Here is a 22573-nt window from a genome sequence, read left to right on the forward strand (position 1 = left end):
AAAAGTCCAAGAACTCTCAATTCCCATGCATGGTTGTCAAGATATGATCAAATCATTTTCACAAAATCTTGAACTTCAAAAGGCCATATCTCTTAAACCATTTGGCCAAAATTGGTGAGGTTTTTTCCAACAAACCACATTTAACCTCCTCTTTCCAAAAATGTAACTTTCATGTACCAAAACATTGCCAATCAAAATGGCACTTTTGAACCTAGCATGTTTAATTTCAAGTGAGGTGCAAAATTGAAGTTTTGATTTAAGCAATTTCCATCAGATTGGCCAATTGGGAATGGTTTAGGACATCATTTGTGACTTGCCAAAGGCCCAAAAATCGTGCAGCATACACCCCATGTGCCTTTGGTTTGAAAATTAGCAAAATGAGCAATTGACTTCATTTGAGTTAAACTTGATTAGCACTTCATTAAGAAAGTTAAAACAGAAGTATATAACTCATTTTTCTGCACAATTAAACCCTAGTAGCTGCCTCCAAACACAGAAATTTCACACTTGCTCTCAAAATCGATTTTGACCATTTTCAAAAATCTGTCAAAAACTCTCAAAGACCACGAGCAAGCTTTGTTTGTTTCATCATCCAAGCATCATTTTAGGCTCATTGCAACCCCTATTCCACATCTGTAAGAGGGTTTTGCTGGACTGTTTTTCAGAACCTCATCCATGGCAGAAATCGTGTACCTCCATGCCAAGCTTCATTGAGCCAAAGTAACTTCACCATTCACCTTGTAGAGGCTAAATCTTCACCTGTTTCAGCCATTGGAGACCAAACAACAACTGTTTCATTACTTTCTTCGAAAACAAGTAAGAAATCGATCTCTCTATTTCTCAAATCCATGCCATGCTTAGTGTAGATCTTAATGCGCTGATTCTAATGAGCTTTACATCATGAAAAATGGCTATGTATTTATGGAGTTATGCTGAAATGAAGTTTGGTGATGATTTGTATTCTTGTTCGATTCATGCATATGGTTGTGTTTTAATGAAAATTATTGTTGGATTCGTGTTTGCCATGCCTTGATGTTCATTTATGTGTGCTCAATCTTGATTTCTGGAGAAATTTTTGAGTAACTCGATTTTGGAAGATGAACATGGTTCCTGTACATGATAAACCCTAATTTGTTCATGCATTACCCAGAATTCACGTGCTCCGCATGGTACTGTTGCCATGAGCCAATAAAATTATTCCGTCCCAGCGTCCAAAACGACAGTGTTTAGTTTAGTGGCTTGGATAATTACAAGTTTGCCATCCGTGGCACATGGTTCATTGAAAATAAGTTATTTCTTTTCCATTTTAATTTCATTTGATCATCAAACTTTGAAAAATCATAAATCATTCATTTTAAATCCAATTCTCATGGGAATTTTTGCTAAATCTTCATCATGAGCTCTACTTTTTTATCATAATTTTTCCAGATTTTTATGATCATTGGATTTTAAATGGCCTTAGGGTTTTGTTCATGTATCCAAATTTTGTACATCTTGCCAAATCTCTTGTGAAATTGTGATGCATTATCCATTTGATCTGAAATTTTTTGTGCATAATCTACACTCATCCATGGTTATTTTGATGTAAAGATCATGAATTTATCTTATGTGGTTTGAGAGTTGTGAATTTTTGAAGTAGGGTGTGACAACTCGTGTCACACCATGGATGTGCAAATTGCTGATTTTTGTATCCATGCTTCTTGACCTCCAAATGAATTGATTTTTTGCATGAACCTACTTTTATGTGTCTAGTTTGTATGTGATTTTTTGTGGAATTGTTTGTGCCATTTTCCTAATTGTTTGAGATTTTCTCCCCTGTTTGACCAAAATGTTGACCTTATGTGATGCATGTTGCCATTTCATTTGTGAAATTCTCATATTTTATTAGATGGACACGAAATTTTGCATGAGATAACTAGACATCCTCATCTTTGCCATGGTTTTAGTCCCATTCATTTATCATACACCATCTCTGATTTATGATTTTTTTAAGTTGATGCATGTTTGATTGACCTTTTTGAGCATGTTCAAATTTGCTTTGACTTTCTGATTTTCATTGACTGCCTTCCACTTGTCCAAATGAGATGAAATTTGACATGCTTACCATGCTATGTGTTAGGATTGATCATGATTTATTTGGTGATTTTTGGAAATGTTTGAGTTGACTTTTGATGCAAGTCTTTCTGTTGACTCCTATGAGCTTCTGTTTGCAATGCTTTGACTTAAACTGTTCATGAAATGATGATAGTGATTGATATGAATGTGAACCCAATTGGAATTGTTTCTTGATTGATTAAACATGATTTTGAATGCTTGCCTTTTGCTGTTTTGATTTTTTCATTCTCTTTTGACCCTAGGCTTGCCCTAGTGGTCCTGTTACTCACTTTTGAGCTTGTGTTTTCAGGTTGACCAACAAATGACCAATGAGGCCAATTCTTTTTGATTGAATACCATTATTTAACTTGTTGTTTTGTAGGTGGCTTGGCTCTCAAGCCTTAAGCCTTGTGCCTTGCACATTCATTTGCTTCTGATTAACTGTTAATGTCTGTTTCCTTTTGCTTTGATTTGAGTTGCATACTAACATCTGTTTGACTATTTCAGGTGCTTTTAGTTGCTCAGTTCCTTGTGAACTTTTGTTTTGCTTTGCTTATATAAGCAATTTGCATTGAGGTATATTTCTAATCTCCATGTAGTCTGGAAGACCTGGCCTGTTACTTGGCCAGGCAACTGTCTGAAGTCCTCCTTAAGAGGCAATGTTTGTGTATGTTTAAATCTTGTCCCTGTACATAGTCAAAGACCTCCTAAGTGAAGAGGCAATTGGCAGAACCCAAGGGATATGCAACCTATCCCCTGCTATTCTGTGTGTCTTCTGCTTTGCTCACACCACTGTGTTGATGCATTGCAGATACAAACCCAAGATCTTGTACAACTGTACAGTTGAGTCAGTTTCAAATGTGTAGAAGGGTTCCCACCTTCTGAACCCACACATTCTTGTCTTAAGCTCTCCCAGGCCAGGGATAAGAGCTGTGAAGTCTTATCTTCACTCACCTTTCATCTGCTTCACCTTAGCACCTTAATGGCAAGGTTAAGAGCAACATTCACCCCATTCCAGAGGTTTGTTTGTTGAGGTTGATGTGACCCCTCGACTAAAACCTAACCCATGTTTGAGCCCCCTTGTTGGTGTGTTTATTTTATGCTGTATGTGTTTGTGTGGTGTGATTGTATCCCCTAGGTTTGTTAGACTCCGCGTAGTCTCGTTTGCATGTCAATTAAGGTAGCACGGTTCCTTCGTATAGGACTTCCTTTCTTGCTTGAGCTTTCTTAAAACACAAACAAACATCATCCCCTTTTAAGGATACGTTAACTCCTTCTACTACAGGTGAGTAAGTCTCCAAAGGTCGAGCATCAGGTAGATTTTGCAGTGACGTTGTCCACTTAAAAAACACAAACCAACAGTATTAGTTTTGCCGAACTACGGCAACTCTGATTCTCATGTTCAGATGAGATACGTAGGCACGAGATGCGATGTCTTGTCGAGTTTGACTAACCACTAACACTAATTCTCTTCTCTCGCCCTCGTTGTGATTGAGATCTCCCCTTTCTCTTGCCCTAATTGCAATCGAGACCCTTGCTTCCTGTGCAAGTTAGGTTAGGTGTGGCTTGCTTCCTGTGCAAGTCGTGTTTAGGATAGGCTGGCTCCCTGTGCCATTTAGCTAGAAACCTTAACTTAGGGTTGATTTTTGCATGACAACATCTAGGCTCGAGTCGTAGTCTCCCTAGAGTTGTGTCTCCCTCTGTTATCTGGTTAGGCTAGGTCCTTTATCCCTGCGTAGGGGAACTACATCGCCCTGATCTTCATGCCAGATGAAGTATGTAGGCAGGAGATTGAGCTGATCTCTCCGGGCGCCTTTTTCTTTTTGTGTGAGTTGTCTGACAGTTGCTAGGCTCGAGTGCCTGACTCCTTAGCAACCTGTTGTCCGTTTGTTTGTGTGTGTGCTTGACAGTAATAGGCTCGAGTCCCTGACTCCCTATTAACTTGTTGTGTTGTTGTGTGCTTGGAAGCCGATGTAAGTCCATCGAGTGGCATTTGGGTTCCAGTGTGTGTGTGTGTTTAGGTTCGGATGCTGACATAAGTCCAGTGATTGGCAGTCGGACTCCACGTTTGCCTGTGTGTATTTTGTTTGTTTGTGTGCGTGTCAGCCGAGCTACGAATGCTCTGATTCTTCTCTCGTCCGAGAAGATACGTATGCATAGGATGCGATATCCTAGCGAGCATGTGTCGTTTCCCCAGTCCGAACTACTTCGACTCTGATGTCTATGCCTGATAGACTAAGTAGGCCCAGGATGCTGTGTCCTGCCGAGTCAGTTTCAGTCAGTCTCTTTTGTCTCCTTCAGCCAGTGTGTGTGTGTTTGAGCAGTGTTTTAGCAACCATTATTCCTTCCTTTTGTGCGTGGATCCCGTAGAGTACTACGGATGCGTAGGGGTGCTAATACCTTCCCTTCGCATAACCGACTCCCGAACCCATTCTCTTTGGTCGCGAGACCATGTCTTTTTTCCTAGGTTTACTTCGAGCGTTTCCTTTCCCTCTTTTGGGATAAATAACGCACGGTGGCGGCTCTGTTGTTTCTTTCTCTTCCCGCCGGTTTTTCGCGTGATGCGACAGCTGGCGACTCTGCTGGGGACATAGAGAAGTTGACCTCTGCTGGTCCATCTTCCCTAAGCGAGTCTCTCCTAGCGCTCTCTAGGTTAGGGCTTTGGTTGCTTTGCACTGTTTTATTGCATTCATTTGTATATATTTGCATTTACTGTTTGCATTTATTGTTCGCATTAATGTTTGCATTCATTCATATTCATTTGCTGGTTGTGCTGTGTTTCTCTGTTTGGGGTGGGAGTTACTCGAGGTAAAAGGCCCAATACCCAGGCTATGAGTGAAATCTAGGAACCTTAGGAATAGAGTGATTCATGGGAAGCGGGTGGTATTACGCCACTTAGCGGAACATTGATATCACGAGCAGTTCAGACCCTGGTGGGATATTATCGGTGCATACATCGGGTGTGCACAGGATGATATTCTGCGAAAGGTTATTTATGCTGCGTTTCTCTCGACCTTACCCTGGCCTAGATGACACCCGTGAGCGGGGCGGGATTGATCATTTTAACAGGTACAGTTGGTGACTCCCAGTACTGATGGTGACTATGAATTCTGGACATTTATTTCTGGACGCCGGAGGTTCGACCCTGGTATTGATTAGAGGGTTCCGTTTATTTCGGATCCCTGGGCTGAATTTGAGGGTACTCGCTCAGATGGTGACTCAGTTCTCCAGATTTGGGTTCAGATGCCAGCTCCTCAGATGACTTTGGGGTTTCAGATGGTTCCTCAGATGCCAGTTCCTGCCAGTCCTGGCTCCATCATTTGCATCATAACATGTTTATTTTCCAAAAAAATAGTAATGCATGAAAATAAAAAAAAAAGTTAACTCGCATACGCATATCCTTTTCAGGATCATTCATGATAAAATAGCATCCACATCATATGCATATCATACACATATCATCCTTGCATTACAAACATGTTTGGGGACGTGACTTCTCACTTTGGGTTTTGACTGAGACAGGATTGTTGATCACCGTCCGCACCGCGACCAGACTCAATCATCAGAAGAAGTATGGATCAGGTTCAGACTGAGTTGGCTGAGATGAGGGCGAACATGGCCCAGTTCATAACGATGATGCAAGGAGTTGCGCAAGGACAAGAAGAACTCCGAGCTCTGGTTCAGAGACAAGAAGCTGCACTTCCTCCACCCAATTCACCTCTGCCAGAGGGAGGCCCAACCAATGATAATCCTACTGCTGTTGTGCCCGTCAATAACTATGTTGTGGGTGAAGAGTTGAGGGGTATTCGAATCAATGGTCAACCGATTGCTCCAGACGCTGCTAATGCCAGGGTAGTCCGTGCTCCAGCCCGTAATCAAGCTCCGATTGTTGACAGACAAGAGGACATGTTTACTCTCCTCAGTGAGGACGATGACGTGGTGAAAACCGAAGAGAGGGATAGAAAAGTGGATGATCTTGCTGAGAAAATCCGAGTCATGGAATGTCAGAACTCACTTGGGTTTGATGTGACCGACATGGGTCTGGTGGAAGGGTTGAAGATCCCGTACAAGTTCAAAGCACCCTCATTCGAAAAGTACAACGGTACCTCCTGTCCTCGCACCCACGTGCAGGCTTACTTCAGGAAGATCTCTGCTTACACTGACGATGAGAAGATGTGGATGTACTTTTTCCAAGATAGTCTATCTGAGGCATCTTTGGACTGGTACATGGAGTTGAAGAGAGAATCAGTCAGAAGCTGGAGAGACTTGGGAGAAGCCTTTCTGAGGCAATACCAGCACAACATGGACATGGCGCCGAGCCGAACCCAATTGCAGAGTTTGTATTAGAAAGATAAGGAAAGTTTCAAAGAGTATGCCCAGAGATGGCGTGAGCTAGCCGCTAGAGTGCAACCTCCGATGCTGGAGAGAGAGCTGACTGACATGTTCATTGGGACCTTGCAAGGAGTGTTCATGGATCGCATGGGAAGTTGCCCGTTCAGTAGTTTTTCAGATGTTGTTGTCTGTGGGGAGAGAACTGAAAGCCTTATCAAAGCAGGAAGGATACAAGATCCTGGCTCTTCAAACTCTTCAAATTCTAAGAAGCTATACTCTGGGGCACCCAGAAGGGGAGAGGATGAAACAAACGCTGTGCACCGTCGGAGGAGCGCAAACAGAGGACAATATCGTCAGGCTGCTGCTGTGACTGTTCCAGCAACTCAAACTCAACAACAGCAGAGAAGACCAACTCGGCAGTATCAGCCTCCACAACATCGTCCTCCGCAGCAGGCTTACCAGCCTCCCATTGATAATCAAGCTGGTACAAGTAATGAGAGGAAGAAGATCATTTTTGATCCAATCCCCATGTCCTACGCCGAACTGTATCCCACTCTGATAGAGCGGAACTTGATTACTCCCAGAGACCCGCCGCCCATACCCGTCAACCCTCGATGGTGGTATAGGCCTGAACAGCAGTGTGTGTATCATTCGGGTGCTCCTGGTCATGATGTGGACAGTTGTTTCCAGCTGAAGATGAAGGTTCAAGACCTTGTGAGGTCAGGTATTCTGATTTTGGAAGACTTAGGTCCCAATGCTAATCAAGCTTGAAGCTCACAAGTCCCGGGCTGGCGCCGACTTTTCTTCAGGAGGGTTGTTCAGAAAGCAGAAGCTGCTGATGCAAAGGATACTGACAGTTGTCATCCCTGGAGGGATCTATCGCAATTGGGTCACTGTGGGCGTTCCTATAGTTGTTCATAAGTCAGAGTAACAATCACTTTGTTTAAAAACCCTTCTCCCATGCCAAAAGGAGAAGTGATGACATTGTTGGCAACATTTTGTGCAATGATATTTTCATTCAAGTAAATTCATGTTAAACATTTGTTTTTCCCATTTGTTTTCCCTTTTCGCTTTTGCATGAAATTGGTGATCACAAAAAACCTTTAAAAAAACAAGAATAAAAGCAATCTTTTCATCTGCATAACGATTGTCTTGTTTGTTTCCAAAAAGCTTTTCATATCAAAATCTTTATGCAGGTTGTTTCTCAAACCCATTGAACATAGTGATCGGACGTCATCTCCCAATTTTGAATTCCCTGTATTTGAGGCGGACGAAGATGATGTTGAAGGGATTCCTGACGAGATTTCCCGACTTCTTGAGCGAAAAAGAAGATCACTCAGCTGCATCTCGAGAATCAGCAGAACAGCCAACTGGGGCATCAAAAAAAACAAACAATAAAAAAAAGAAAAGAAAAAAAAAAGAAGAAAAAGAGGAGGGTGCAAAATAAAAAAAAAAGAAATCAATCAAAATCAAAAGAAATCAAAAGAAAGAAAAAAAAAACAAAAGAGAAATAGCACCCTCAAAGTCCCAAGTTGACTGATGCTGAATCCAGCTGAAAGAAAAAGAGATTAACTGCCATGTGTCATGGTCAGTCGTATCAGCAGAGAGTGAAAAAGCATTCGATAAGAAGGTCAAGCCTCATGTGTTCCGAGGGACCTTGTGCTCAAGAAAGTCTTGTCTTTCGTGCCCAATTCCAGGGGCAAGTGAACCCCCAAGCCATGAATGTCCATATGTCGTCAAGAGAGCCTTTTCAGGCAGTGCTTTGGCACTTACAACAATGGATGGAGAAGTTCACTCGTCCTGTGAATTCCGATGCAGTCAAGAAATACTTCGCCTAAACTAAAAAAAAAGAATAGCTCGCTAAGTCGAACACCCCAAAGGGCGACTTAGGCAAAAAAGGAGCGTCTCGGTGGATTGAAAACCCGAAAGGGCGATCCTAGCAAAAGTTAGAGACATTGAAAAAAGAATTTGCATCCCGCTAGATTGATCACCTCACACTGGGGCAATCTGGGCAAAAATTAGGGATTTGGCAAGTAACTGCATCTTGACAAGACTGTGCTGTATATCTGTCATCCGTTAGGGATTCTCGATTCGTCGTCGACTGAAGCCCCGAATACATCGAAGATTCGAAATGGTAGAGGAAAGGTCATTATGTTCAATGTAGCCCTCTCCAATATATATCACCGATTTCGAACTTGTACAGATCTATGGAGTCTCGCCCTTTGCAGACTACCATTCCATTACATCTATTTGAGCTTTTATCCCATTATTTGCACTCTTATTTGTTTTCAACTCAACAAATGTTTTGCACGTTTTAACTGATAAAGTATCATTGTTTTCAAAATAAACAAAAATTTTCAAAAAAATTGTTCTTAAACAAAGTGAACATTCACAATGATGGAAGGATACTTAGGAGATCCGCAGTGCTCTCCCGAGGGTGGTATGATTACCAACAGGTAAGATATTTGTTCGTATCTCGAGCATAACTTTAATCTTTCTCCTGTCGAACCTCTTTTGGTTTCTCCTCAGCAAGGTTACTCAGTGCAGTGTTGGTTGAAGTTATTTATCTTTATGTTCCCGGCAGTACAACATTCTTCCTCCAAGTCCCTGTAAGCCCTACTGTGGGGCATCTCCAGTAGAGGATTGTTCGAGCCCTACCGTGGGGCATTCCCAGCAAGGTTGCTTTTGAGATATTTTGTGGGGCAGTTCCCCAAGCAGAGTGTTTACTGAAGACTTTAGCTTTCCTCTCTCCAGCAGAGCAGTCTTCCTCTCCCAGCATGGGTGCTTTTTTGCAAAGATTCGGTATTGCATGGATTGACATCCCAGTACTCCATCATGTCCTCAGATAGATCCCTCAGCGGAGTTATTGGCATGGTGAGCCTTATCAATGCCTGTCTATCCTCATCAGGGATCTGGTTGCTTCTTGGTATCTCTAATCTCAAGCACAAGTTGTTGTGGCGCGTCCGCCTGTATGTTGAACTCTTTTCTCCGGTGGTGACCGACGATCCCTCCGGAAGCCTCTTGTGGCTCTTCCTCTCCCCGCAGGATGGTGTTGTTCCCTGATATCCCGGTTTCCAGCGGATCGCGTTTGCTCTTTGGTGTTTTGGCCTTCCCTATGGAAGAAGAGTAGTACCGGGTGGTTGATTCCTGGGCCTGTGTGTTTACATGTCTGTTTGTCGGCATTCATCATACATTCATCATGCATAATCATAGCATTCGGATACTCATGTTGCAGCTGTTGTCGTGTATCTGTTGATTGTTGCCTCCTGCTATTTGGTAATACAGATCTCCCTAGTAGATTTTCCCCTAGCAGATGTGGGTGTGTCTGATCTCTCCATGTAGAGCCAACCCCTTAAGCAGAAAGTGTATATCCTTTATTTCCATTTCCCCACTGAGATGCATCCTCGTGGATGACGGTTGTTTCCGTTCCCTCCCTACACGGGATGGGTTTTCCCTATTGAGTTCTTTCCTCATTAGGATGAGTCCTATTTCAGTCTGCCTTTTTGGATCGATCCTAAATTGGCTTCCTGTCGGCTGTCTCCTATGCTTCCCTGGGGCATAAATGAATAGTCGCTCACCAACCGGCGCTTTTTCATCTGGTACTCAGCGGAAACTTTGTGGCCTCTACCTACAAACCGGTAGCTGTAAGTCCTTTCTTTACGGTCTTCTACCCACTACCCGGTAGTTGTAAATCCTTTTTTCTCACTCTGTCTCTCAGTAGATTTCTTGTGGCCTCTACCTACAAACCGGTAGCTGTAAGTCCTATCTTTGTGGTTTTCTACCCACTAGCTGGTAGTTGTAAAATCCCACTTTCATCCCCTTGTTGGAGTTAACCCTGTGTGCTCATCCTATCGATGACTGGTTACTTTTCCGTGGTTTTCTGCCTACTAACCGGTAGATGTAATCCCCTCTTTGCGTTTATCAGTATCCAGTTGGCGGTATCGATATTCTTTCCCCTCTGGATACTGGCCTTGATCAAGCAGTATTGTCCCCATTGGGTCTTTCCCTTCCTTTTGGATACTTGCTCCGAGTAAGCAACTTTATCCTCTTTTGATTGGTCATCTTTTGCATACCTAGTCCTGGTACCCCGATGCCTTTCTTTTCGGTCGATTATTCATTTAACAACCTACAACCCGGTTATGGATAATCTTCCATGCGAGTGTATTATCTACGTTCTGACGGCTATAGATAATATATCTCATGCACTCTTTGGTCAATCTTTCGATTGTTGTCACCAGCAGAGTAAGATTCGTATTCCTTGTGGAATCGAATGTCCATCCTTTAACAAGTTTGCCTTCGTTCTCTTCAGGATGTTGTCGGTCGATTATTCATCTAACAACCTACAACCCGGTTATGGATAATCTGCCATGCGAGTGTATTATCTACGTTTTGACGGCTATAGATAATATATCTCATGCACTCTTTGGTCAATCTTTCGATTGTTATCTCCAGCAGAGTAAGATTCGTATTCCTTGTGGAATCGAATGTTCATCCTTTATCAAGTTTGCTTTCGCTCTCTTCAGGATGATGTCGGTCGATTATTCATCTAACAACCTACAACCCGGTTATGGATAATCTTCCATGCGAGTGTATTATCTACGTTTTGACGGCTATAGATAATATATCTCATGCACTCTTTGGTCAATCTTTCGATTGTTATCACCAGCAGAGTAAGATTCGTATTCCTTGTGGAATCGAATGTCCATCCTTTAACAAGTTTGCTTTCGCTCTCTTCAGGATGTTTTCGGTCGATTATTCATTTAACAACCTACAACCCGGTTATGGATAATCTTCCATGCGAGGTTATTATCTACGTTCTGACGGCTATAGATAATATGTCTCATGCGCTCTTGGGTCGAAGTCGTCCTCCCCAATCGAGTAAGATTCGTATTTCTTGTGGAATCGAATGTCCATCCTTTAACAAGACTGCTTCTCTAGCCCTCTTCAGGATGTTGAGTGTTTTAGAACACAAACCAATTCACGCTTTGGCACTCAGGCCAATTTTTCCGGTATTCAGACCGAAGAAGTTTCCGACGATCAAGTCGATGTACTTATGTTTTTTCCGGTATTCAGACCGAAGAAGTTTCCGACGATCAGGTCGATGTACTTATGTTTTTCCGGTATTCAGACCGAAGAAGTTTCCGACGATCAGGTCGATGTACTTATGTTTTTTCCGGTATTCAGACCGAAGAAGTTTCCGACGATCAGGTCGATGTACTTATGTTTTTTCCGGTATTCAGACCGAAGAAGTTTCCGACGATCAGGTCGATGTACTTATGTTTTTTCCGGTATTCAGACCGAAGAAGTTTCCGACGATCAGGTCGATGTACTTATGTTTTTCCGGTATTCAGACCGAAGAAGTTTCCGACGATCAGGTCGATGTACTTATGGCACTCAGGCCAATTTTCCGGTATTCAGACCGAAGTGGCATCCAGGCCAATTTCCGATGTTTCAGATCGACATCAAATCTCTCATACACCGATGCTCAGTATTCAGACTGACGAGCGGCGCTCAGGCCGTGGTTATCCCTGTGTTACCATTTATTTTGGTATCCAGGTCGACGTTTCTGTTTCGGTATTCGAGCCGATTTCTTTTTCCGTTCCAAACGGATTTTTCTTTCAAGACTGTTTCTTTGCCGATCCTGACAGGCATTCTTGTATTATATCCAGTTGGTGCAAATTTCTACGGTTCTTTGGTATTCAATCCCTGTTTACCCTGAAAGTCTGACAGCAATCGCTATCATCCGTTCGGGTCCCCAGCTGATTGAATAGGGGAAGCTGTAGCACCTCAAATTTGCACCTATCATTGTACATACATTCTCATATTAGGTCATAGCATATCATGGTCCACTGCATAGCATTGCATTGTCCCAATTGCCTCAAGTGCAAGCCAGCCAAGAAATTAGGTCAAACTGATCAAGAGATCAGTCAACCAAGCAATCAAGTGTGTTTTTCATTGAGCCAAGGCCCTAGGGTTGGCCCAATTTGTTCACATGACTTGGAGGTCCATTTGAAGTGTTTAGGTCAAAGATTGGAGGCTCAGAGGTCATCAGTCAATGCACAATCAGTCAAAAACCCTAAAAAGTCAAACTTGGTCAACTGTGGTTGATTTTATGGTTTTGATGGATGGATTTGGTTTGAGAGAGCTTATTCATGTCCCAATAGGTCTCATATATCATGGCAGACAATATCATTGAAGAATTTGAAGCCAATCAGAAAATTTCCAAAAATAGAAACTGGACCTGTAATTTTAACTGCCAAAAATGGAAACTTCTTGATCCCAAACTTACATCATGATACAAGCTTCAAATGAATTTTTGCCCAACATGAAAGTTGAAGATCTTGTTCTCCCATTTCCAAAAAGTCCAAGAACTCTCAATTCCCATGCATGGTTGTCAAGATATGATCAAATCATTTTCACAAAATCTTGAACTTCAAAAGGCCATATCTCTTAAACCATTTGGCCAAAATTGGTGAGGTTTTTTCCAACAAACCACATTTAACCTCCTCTTTCCAAAAATGTAACTTTCATGTACCAAAACATTGCCAATCGAAATGGCACTTTTGAACCTAGCATGTTTAATTTCAAGTGAGGTGCAAAATTGAAGTTTTGATTTAAGCAATTTCCATCAGATTGGCCAATTGGGGATGGTTTAGGACATCATTTGTGACTTGCCAAAGGCCCAAAAATCGTGCAGCATACACCCCATGTGCCTTTGGTTTGAAAATTAGCAAAATGAGCAATTGACTTCATTTGAGTTAAACTTGATTAGCACTTCATTAAGAAAGTTAAAACAGAAGTATATAACTCATTTTTCTGCACAATTAAACCCTAGTAGCTGCCTCCAAACACAGAAATTTCACACTTGCTCTCAAAATCGATTTTGACCATTTCCAAAAATCTGTCAAAAACTCTCAAAGACCACGAGCAAGCTTTGTTTGTTTCATCATCCAAGCATCATTTTAGGCTCATTGCAACCCCTATTCCACATCTGTAAGAGGGTTTTGCTGGACTGTTTTTCAGAACCTCATCCATGGCAGAAATCGTGTACCTCCATGCCAAGCTTCATTGAGCCAAAGTAACTTCACCATTCACCTTGTAGAGGCTAAATCTTCACCTGTTTCAGCCATTGGAGACCAAACAACAACTGTTTCATTACTTTCTTCGAAAACAAGTAAGAAATCGATCTCTCTATTTCTCAAATCCATGCCATGCTTAGTGTAGATCTTAATGCGCTGATTCTAATGAGCTTTACATCATGAAAAATGGCTATGTATTTATGGAGTTATGCTGAAATGAAGTTTGGTGATGATTTGCATTCTTGTTCGATTCATGCATATGGTTGTGTTTTAATGAAAATTATTGTTGGATTCGTGTTTGCCATGCCTTGATGTTCATTTATGTGTGCTCAATCTTGATTTCTGGAGAAATTTTTGAGTAACTCGATTTTGGAAGATGAACATGGTTCCTGTACATGATAAACCCTAATTTGTTCATGCATTACCCAGAATTCACGTGCTCCGCATGGTACTGTTGCCATGAGCCAATAAAATTATTCCGTCCCAGCGTCCAAAACGACAGTGTTTAGTTTAGTGGCTTGGATAATTACAAGTTTGCCATCCGTGGCACATGGTTCATTGAAAATAAGTTATTTCTTTTCCATTTTAATTTCATTTGATCATCAAACTTTGAAAAATCATAAATCATTCATTTTAAATCCAATTCTCATGGGAATTTTTGCTAAATCTTCATCATGAGCTCTACTTTTTTATCATAATTTTTCCAGATTTTTATGATCATTGGATTTTAAATGGCCTTAGGGTTTTGTTCATGTATCCAAATTTTGTACATCTTGCCAAATCTCTTGTGAAATTGTGATGCATTATCCATTTGATCTGAAATTTTTTGTGCATAATCTACACTCATCCATGGTTATTTTGATGTAAAGATCATGAATTTATCTTATGTGGTTTGAGAGTTGTGAATTTTTGAAGTAGGGTGTGACAACTCGTGTCACACCATGGATGTGCAAATTGCTGATTTTTGTATCCATGCTTCTTGACCTCCAAATGAATTGATTTTTTGCATGAACCTACTTTTATGTGTCTAGTTTGTATGTGATTTTTTGTGGAATTGTTTGTGCCATTTTCCTAATTGTTTGAGATTTTCTCCCCTGTTTGACCAAAATGTTGACCTTATGTGATGCATGTTGCCATTTCATTTGTGAAATTCTCATATTTTATTAGATGGACACGAAATTTTGCATGAGATAACTAGACATCCTCATCTTTGCCATGGTTTTAGTCCCATTCATTTATCATACACCATCTCTGATTTATGATTTTTTTAAGTTGATGCATGTTTGATTGACCTTTTTGAGCATGTTCAAATTTGCTTTGACTTTCTGATTTTCATTGACTGCCTTCCACTTGTCCAAATGAGATGAAATTTGACATGCTTACCATGCTATGTGTTAGGATTGATCATGATTTATTTGGTGATTTTTGGAAATGTTTGAGTTGACTTTTGATGCAAGTCTTTCTGTTGACTCCTATGAGCTTCTGTTTGCAATGCTTTGACTTAAACTGTTCATGAAATGATGATAGTGATTGATATGAATGTGAACCCAATTGGAATTGTTTCTTGATTGATTAAACATGATTTTGAATGCTTGCCTTTTGCTGTTTTGATTTTTTCATTCTCTTTTGACCCTAGGCTTGCCCTAGTGGTCCTGTTACTCACTTTTGAGCTTGTGTTTTCAGGTTGACCAACAAATGACCAATGAGGCCAATTCTTTTTGATTGAATACCATTATTTAACTTGTTGTTTTGTAGGTGGCTTGGCTCTCAAGCCTTAAGCCTTGTGCCTTGCACATTCATTTGCTTCTGATTAACTGTTAATGTCTGTTTCCTTTTGCTTTGATTTGAGTTGCATACTAACATCTGTTTGACTATTTCAGGTGCTTTTAGTTGCTCAGTTCCTTGTGAACTTTTGTTTTGCTTTGCTTATATAAGCAATTTGCATTGAGGTATATTTCTAATCTCCATGTAGTCTGGAAGACCTGGCCTGTTACTTGGCCAGGCAACTGTCTGAAGTCCTCCTTAAGAGGCAATGTTTGTGTATGTTTAAATCTTGTCCCTGTACATAGTCAAAGACCTCCTAAGTGAAGAGGCAATTGGCAGAACCCAAGGGATATGCAACCTATCCCCTGCTATTCTGTGTGTCTTCTGCTTTGCTCACACCACTGTGTTGATGCATTGCAGATACAAACCCAAGATCTTGTACAACTGTACAGTTGAGTCAGTTTCAAATGTGTAGAAGGGTTCCCACCTTCTGAACCCACACATTCTTGTCTTAAGCTCTCCCAGGCCAGGGATAAGAGCTGTGAAGTCTTATCTTCACTCACCTTTCATCTGCTTCACCTTAGCCCCTCAATGGCAAGGTTAAGAGCAACATTCACCCCATTCCAGAGGTTTGTTTGTTGAGGTTGATGTGACCCCTCGACTAAAACCTAACCCATGTTTGAGCCCCCTTGTTGGTGTGTTTATTTTATGCTGTATGTGTTTGTGTGGTGTGATTGTATCCCCTAGGTTTGTTAGACTCCGCGTAGTCTCGTTTGCATGTCAATTAAGGTAGCACGGTTCCTTCGTATAGGACTTCCTTTCTTGCTTGAGCTTTCTTAAAACACAAACAAACATCATCCCCTTTTAAGGATACGTTAACTCCTTCTACTACAGGTGAGTAAGTCTCCAAAGGTCGAGCATCAGGTAGATTGTGCAGTGACGTTGTCCACTTAAAAAACACAAACCAACAGTATTAGTTTTGCCGAACTACGGCAACTCTGATTCTCATGTTCAGATGAGATACGTAGGCACGAGATGCGATGTCTTGTCGAGTTTGACTAACCACTAACACTAATTCTCTTCTCTCGCCCTCGTTGTGATTGAGATCTCCCCTTTCTCTTGCCCTAGTTGCAATCGAGACCCTTGCTTCCTGTGCAAGTTAGGTTAGGTGTGGCTTGCTTCCTGTGCAAGTCATGTTTAGGATAGGCTGGCTCCCTGTGCCATTTAGCTAGAAACCTTAACTTAGGGTTGATTTTTGCATGACAACATCTAGGCTCGAGTCGTAGTCTCCCTAGAGTTGTGTCTCCCTCTGTTATCTGGTTAGGCTAGGTCCTTTATCCCTGCGTAGGGGAACTACATCGCCCTGATCTTCATGCCAGATGAAGTATGTAGGCAGGAGATTGAGCTGATCTCTCCGGGCGCCTTTTTCTTTTTGTGTGAGTTGTCTGACAGTTGCTAGGCTCGAGTGCCTGACTCCTTAGCAACCTGTTGTCCGTTTGTTTGTGTGTGTGCTTGACAGTAATAGGCTCGAGTCCCTGACTCCCTATTAACTTGTTGTGTTGTTGTGTGCTTGGAAGCCGATGTAAGTCCATCGAGTGGCATTTGGGTTCCAGTGTGTGTGTGTTTAGGTTCGGATGCTGACATAAGTCCAATGATTGGCAGTCGGACTCCACGTTTGCCTGTGTGTATTTTGTTTGTTTGTGTGCGTGTCAGCCGAGCTACGAATGCTCTGATTCTTCTCTCGTCCGAGAAGATACGTATGCATAGGATGCGATATCCTAGCGAGCATGTGTCGTTTCCCCAGTCCGAACTACTTCGACTCTGATGTCTATGCCTGATAGACTAAGTAGGCCCAGGATGCTGTGTCCTGCCGAGTCAGTTTCAGTCAGTCTCTTTTGTCTCCTTCAGTCAGTGTGTGTGTGTTTGAGCAGTGTTTTAGCAACCATTATTCCTTCCTTTTGTGCGTGGATCCCGTAGAGTACTACGGATGCGTAGGGGTGCTAATACCTTCCCTTCGCATAACCGACTCCCGAACCCATTCTCTTTGGTCGCGAGACCATGTCTTTTTTCCTAGGTTTACTTCGAGCGTTTCCTTTCCCTCTTTTGGGATAAATAACGCACGGTGGCGGCTCTGTTGTTTCTTTCTCTTCCCGCCGGTTTTTCGCGTGATGCGACAGCCTTCCAGACTGATTCCTCCAAATATGTGGTTGAAGCAACCATGCTGAGATCGGGCAGAAACTCAGAACTGTAGAACAATAACTGTGACCTGATAGGAACTTTGAGAAAACTGGCAATCTCCTCCAAAGTAGGGACCAAAATATAATCCGGGAAAGTGAAGCATCTCAGTGGAGGGTCATAGAACTGTAGCAGTGTGAATAGAGCATCATGTTGATCTTTAGAAAGAACCGTGACGAAACTTAGAATCAAACCGTAATCCTCTCGGAATCCTTCTAGAGAATCAGGATCCATTAACTTCATCAACTGTTGAATGGGCTCCAGACAGACCACCGGAAACTTGTAGGCGACAAGTCTCTTTCTGCCAATATCCATCTTAAGAGAACCAGAAAAACCCCGACCGGAATCAAGAAGAAGATGTAAACCCCCTTGAAATGGATAAACATGCGTTAAATGATATGAATGCAAATGATGTGATGATGTGAATGCAATACGGTGGCATGTCAGTCAGGATTGCTGTATCTGCTTGAACATCTGTCGGGTTGCACTGTCTAAAGAGAAAACCACTGAGGAAAATAATACAAGACCAAAACTCTGCTCCAGAAAACCGGGTTGGTTGGAGGTTAAGGTTTCCTGAATTTAGCCCGCCCCTCACTGGTAGGTTCTAAGAACAGAAGTTTGTCAACTTCGGCTCTTCAGTCGCAAATAATACGTTTACCACTAGAGGTTTGGCATTATTACGGGACAAAAGACCTCCACTGACTCCCCTCAACAGGACATCCTAATAGCAAGTTCCCAGTCTCGGGGTCCTCAGATTAATCTGCGAGAATGCGCCCACCAGAGCTAACATAATCACGTCTCGGAGGAGAGGCCTCGACTGAGTTCTCGAGAAATGGTCACCAGAGTCGACGATTTCTAAAGGAACATCATGTCGTTACGGAACACCCGTAGGACATAATATATCCAAAAGAAACCTCGTCTGGGTGTGTTCCTTCACGAACGACTTAACGTAGCAACATGCCACGCAAGCCTCGTGATCATCCACTCTAAAACCTGTGTGTACACTCAAGCCTGGGTAATGGGCTTATCTCTCATAGAACATCCCATCCCAACAAACAAACAACAGATCCAACAGATACAGCAGATGAATGCAAGCATGTAAGTAAAAAAAGCATGAACACCCAATAAACAAGAAATCACACAAGCTAGGAGGGACGCGCTTAGGGAAGATGGACCAGCAAGAGGTCAACTTCTTTGTCCCCAGCAGAGTCGCCAGCTATCGCAACCTGAAAAATACAGTATGCGAAAAAACAACCGGCGAAGAAGAAAATGACAGAAGAGTCGCCACCGTGCGTTATTCATCCCAAAGGAGGGAAAGGAAACGCTCGAAGTAAACCTGAGAAAGGAAAGGACAAGACGGGGTCTCGCAACCAAATCTTGGGTTCGGGAGTCGGTTATGCGAAGGGAAGGTATTAGCACCCCTACGCATCCGTAGTACTCTACGGGATCCACTTGTGTGGTTCTTGTCTAAAGGGTATGGGTTATCTAATGTACTATTTACTAAAAAAAAGGTTAAACGAAAATGACTCGCGTGGATGTCGCATCCACTGCATACGTATCTCATCTGAATATGAGAATCAGAGTCTTCGTAGCTCGGCTGACCTATGGGTTGGGGGATGTGTGCTCGCTAAGACATCGCGTCTTATGCCTACGTATCTCATCTGGAATGAGAATCAGAGCAGATCGTAGTTCGGCTAACTACGGGGTTATGGAGCGGGTTTTGGACGAACGACGTTACTACGCAATCTACCGGATGCTCGACCTTTTGAGACTTACTCGCCTGTAGTAGAAGGAGTAAACGTACGTTGAGGTGTTAGGGTTTGTTTGCGTTGTATGAACGCGCATGCAAAAAGGAAGTCCTAGGCGAAGGATCAGTGCTACCTTAGTTGGCATGCAAATGGGAGACTATACGAAGCCTCGCATCCTATTGGGGAAACGATCACACCACACAAAACATGTATCTTAAAGTAAAATTCCACCAAGGGGCTCAAACATTGCCTCCTATCGAGGTCTTCCAGCTAGGAAAGCGGTAAAGTACGAGAAATGGGAAAAAATTACCACACAGATAAAGATCCGAAGTTACAGCAATTAAAGGATTAGCAACCCTGAGATCCTCCCAAGCTAACACCACCAAAGAAAATCAATCAGTACGGGTAATCGGAATAAACCTCCAGATGGTATCCCTGCAAGAGTACGTGAGCCCTCACAAAAACTCGACAAAAGGGTTAGGCAAACAGGATGAAATCAAGAGAAAACAATGCCATGGCAACACAAGACAGATGAGAACAAAACAGAACGAAAAGCGAATACTGTCACATTCGCGACTGTATCGCCTAGCGAAAGCTTAGCGAAGCGTCGCTGCGTGCTCGCCTAGCGAAGCGGCTAGCGAGCGCCTGCGGGTTTTGGATTTTTCAATGATAACAGTACGATTTTAAGGACTCCAAACCCTATGTCATTCCTCTCAGAAACGAAATTATTAAACATTCAAGTCATTATTCACATATTCATACACAAATATAAACCCGTGTGCAAAACCTGATGTTACCTCATGCATTCATAGTATTCAAATTCAAGGCATAGAGTAGTAGGAACAAAGGCATACCTGATGAGAGAGACCCATCGAATGGCACGGCTGGATTTGCAAAGCTCTGTTAGGGTTTGCGTGAGGCGGAGGCAAAAGAACGTGTGAATCGGAGTGAACTTCTCAGAGCTGCCTAAAGATTGCTGCAGAGTAGTTCCTAGGTCTCCTTCTCTCAAGATCTTTCTTCGGTTAAACTCCAGTGAAACTCCCAGTGTCCTTTCCTCTACTGAAACTTCAGTATTTATAGACTGATTTTCGTGGGTAGTGGGCTCAAACGAGGGCAGCTGAGGCCCAAAGCTTTTCTGTTATTTTCTGAAATGCGCGCCCTTCGCCTAGCGAAGGATCTGCTCGCCTAGCGAGCATGACAGTGCTCTTCACTAGGCGAAGCACCTGTTCGCCTAGCAAGCATGACAGCTCAGCAGCAGATTCTTGCTTCTTCCAGCTTGGCGATTTGCACGGTGAATAGGCCCCATTTGGACCTGTTGGTAGTACCTCAAGTCTTTTCCTTGTGTTGATTGATCATCTAAATAGAACCCACAAAGTGTCCTGGATGATGTTCGAGCTTCTTGGAGCTAATTCTGATTGACATGATGCAATGTGATATGAAATGCTAAATGACCTAAAAAATGAATGCATGAATGAGGAGGGCAAATTTTGGGGTGTTACAATGGTGTTCACATCATCCAAACTTCAACATAAATCTCCTCGCCTCATAGTCAACATGTTTTTTAGTCTCTAATGAGAAGACCCAACCCTAAAAACCATAAATAAAAATATATGTTAAATTATATTTAGTAATGTAATAACATCAAACTCATATCCATGTATTTGTTCGTTATTGTCTTCCTTAAATGGGTGACTCTATTAGTCAAAACAACAACAATCTGTTTTTCATAAGGTGTCAACCATATTTCATGCACATACTTAACAAATAAAGGAATATCATCACAAATAACCTTAAAGTGATTCAAGTGTTCCACAAACTCAATCTCTCTATTTGAATATGTGATGTTATTCTATAGATCCATGACATGTCTTGTCTTTCTGATTTAACATACTCCTTACAATTCATACTAACATTTTTTTAAATATGGAACAAACACAACAAATGGGTTGAATTTAGAAACACAACTTCCATGACATTCACCAGCGTAAGTTCACGACCCGTCACCACAACCTTTGGTAGCAAATTCTCAGAAGTGAACAACTCTTTGAGCTTCTTCAGTGCTCATGTGAAGTTCTCTTCCCCTTCATGTTCCAAATAGGCAAAGCCAACCGAAAATGTCAAGTTCGTTGATGTGTGTGCAATAAAAAATCAACACCAGATGAAACATATTCAACAACTCCACTGAATCAGGATATGTCTAAAAGACACCGACAACAACATTTGAGTCATCCATATTTCTAGTCCAACACATGCATTTCTCTCCATGAATAAAACTCAACAACATTTGAATTTCCGTCAATAGACCTCTCTTGCTCGCATTGTATGTAACTCTAACGTTAGACACTTGATAACGCTCGTGAAAATTTTCGGATCTGTCTTTCAAGGCAACAACTATGTACCTTTAAGTCATATTGTACTTCGTCATGTCATTCACAAACTGTCTTTCATGATCTTTTAGACAACTTAGTATGTCATGACCATATAAATCCTTAGATAGTTGATGATTGTGAAACCCACATCTAACCACCACCTTCCAACCGCTACCACTTGACACATATCTCAGCCTAAAAAAATATTTAACTTTCATACTATAAATGCCATATGAAGAATTATTGCTTTTAGATGTATTCTTCCTTTTATAGTTTTCTCCTCTTTCACAATCCATAATCAATTTATCTCTCATCTCTCACACCCAATTTGCAATATCAGAACCAACACTGACAACAATAATATCATTATGTTTATCAATGGACTGTGCCCATGCTAATACTTCAAATCAGGAGCGAAATATTTGTCATTTACAACATATAAAGAGTAAAATATCAATATCATAAGAACATAAAAACCTTTAAAGTTTGAATAGGTTAAAAAGAAAACATACATCGTCAATGGTGAAGAACTACATATAATATATACAAGAACTTGTAGATGAGTCTTCCATTTCTAGACTGCACAAGTAAAATATTAGTTTGTATTACCAACTTTTTTGAATTTAGGCAAAAATTCAGACATATCAAAACTTTGGAAATAATCAATAATTTTGGATGTTTATCGAACTTTTCAAAATTATCGATGATTTTTTTGGTTTTTTCAGACAATTATCAGAACTTTCAAAATTTTCGATATTTTTTCACCGACAATTCCAAAAAATTCAATAAGATTACATATTTTTTTTAATATATCAGATTTTTTTATATTTCCGATATAAAGGCAAACTTTCTAAAAAAAATGCTAAAAAAATAAGACCGAAACCTCCGTCTTAACTACTCGAAATTTAGAAAATTACATCTTGGTAAAAATGAAAATTATTGCCCAATTGTA

General features: G+C 41.5%; 1 protein-coding gene across 1 annotated transcript in view; it reads left to right on the forward strand.

The window, feature by feature from the left end:
* Positions 1–22573, forward strand: part of LOC127075143 (uncharacterized) — a 104259-nt gene that overhangs the window by 75293 nt on the left and 6393 nt on the right. The gene's annotated exons all lie outside the window — the stretch shown is intronic.

Source organism: Lathyrus oleraceus, chromosome 4, assembly GCF_024323335.1.
Source record: "Lathyrus oleraceus cultivar Zhongwan6 chromosome 4, CAAS_Psat_ZW6_1.0, whole genome shotgun sequence".
In the NCBI taxonomy this organism is placed as follows: Eukaryota; Viridiplantae; Streptophyta; class Magnoliopsida; order Fabales; family Fabaceae; genus Lathyrus; species Lathyrus oleraceus.